The following is a 1695-nucleotide window of genomic DNA, read 5'->3' on the forward strand; positions in this document are numbered from 1 at the left end:
ACGGCTGAAACGCAGAAACGGCTGGAGGAATATGCATAGGAGGAAGGGAGCTCCTGCTGTTTCCGCATCGTGTCTGTTCTAGCTACCGCTGCAGGTGGCTGCGTGAACCTTCATTTCCCACAATGCACGTCGCGACAATATTCCAAAGATGCCCGAGTTCCCTCCCAGTTATGTTTGTAAACATATGATTTGTTTCTGGTGGATGGAACTAAGAAACTGTTCACCATGAGGGAAGAGATTCAGGTGAGTAATGACAGACAGACGTATAGATTCATGATACTGACGATATGACTGAGGTTTGACAGATCTGAGGAAAAACTGATCTCAAAAGTCTCCTGCACCTTTAAGAATCAGTGTGAAATCACTGAACTCTGTCAGGTTTGGCTCCATTCTCCAAACATCTTCTGCACATGCTCACTTTCCCTGTCAGCTGTGATGGCTGAGTGGTTAAGGCGTTGGACTTGAAATCCAATGGGGTCTCCCCGCGCAGGTTCGAACCCTGCTCACAGCGACATGCTATTAGCTTGTGATCATTTGCCTCCGAGGAGGCTGACAGGAGAGGCCACTGCTGTAGATGTTGGTTTTATATCTCAACTCAAAAAGTTGTGGAAGGATTTGGATGAAATTTTCAGGAAATATGCTGTTGATGCTGGCACAAGGAACAGATGATCAAATTTTGGTGGTGATCGGGGGTGGGGGGGGTGTGTGATCTGACTTGGCGGAGGTCTGCGCTCTCCAAGTGCTTTTCTAGTTTATGTGTAGTTTTATACTGTTGTTATTTCTACATAGATGTTGTAGTATATCCTTTTACTTTTATACTTTTTGTGGTTGTTTCAGCTGGTTCTGGAATAACGGACAGGTTGTGTTTGTTTCACATTTTAGTATTTTTTTCACCTATTCAAATAATTACCCCGCCCCCCGAAGAAGAGGCAAGGGGTATTGTTTTTGGTTCTGTTTAATTCTTTGTTTGTTGTTAACACTTCAGCAGCAAAACTATTGGTTGAATTGATTCCAAATTGTGTTTACAGATTGCCAGTGACCCAGAATAGATGTGATTACATTTTGGGAAAAGTAGGTCAAAGTTAAAATTTTTTATGAATTTTTTTAAAAATCTTTTTTTTCTCCCATTTACTTAAATTGGGCGAAATTTTCCTCGCCTATAAAATCATCAATTTTGTGTCAATTTTCTTCAAACCTGGCACATATATAGAAACAACTGATAAACTGACATCAGCACATGCATGATGACATCAGCTGGATCGATGCCAAAATAAGCTACAATACATGCGAGGGGCGGGGTTTGTTGTGCCTGGAACCACTTGTTGTTTGAGTTAAATCGAAGAAAATAATTAATAGATTACTTAATTACAAAAGTATTCAATAGCTGCAGCTCTACTTGTCCATTGTGGTTCCAGTTTAACCTCTTAGTTGATTAATTGCACACTCACTATTGACTATTGTTGTTTCTGTAGTTGCTTTTCCATTGACCCTCAAATTGTGCGAATATTCATTCATTCATTCATTCATTCATTTTCTGAACCCTCTTTATCCTCACTGGGGTCACGGGGGTCGCTTGGAGCCTATCCCAGCTACTTGTGGGCGAAGGCGGGGTTCACCCTGGACATGTCGCCAGTTCATCGCAGGGCTAATATAACTTGCACAAAAAAATGTACCAAATGGAAAAACAACAATTTC

At 41.4% G+C, this 1695-nt stretch overlaps 1 non-coding gene across 1 annotated transcript; it reads left to right on the plus strand.

Annotated features, from left to right (window-relative positions):
- The first annotated feature begins 429 nt into the window (after nt 1–429).
- On the plus strand, nt 430–511 carry trnas-uga (transfer RNA serine (anticodon UGA)). Its single transcript has one exon. It is a non-coding gene; the product is annotated as a tRNA-Ser (tRNA).
- Nucleotides 512–1695: the final 1184 nt, after the last annotated feature.

The sequence above is a fragment of the Sphaeramia orbicularis genome, chromosome 14, assembly GCF_902148855.1.
Source record: "Sphaeramia orbicularis chromosome 14, fSphaOr1.1, whole genome shotgun sequence".
NCBI lineage: Eukaryota > Metazoa > Chordata > Actinopteri > Kurtiformes > Apogonidae > Sphaeramia > Sphaeramia orbicularis.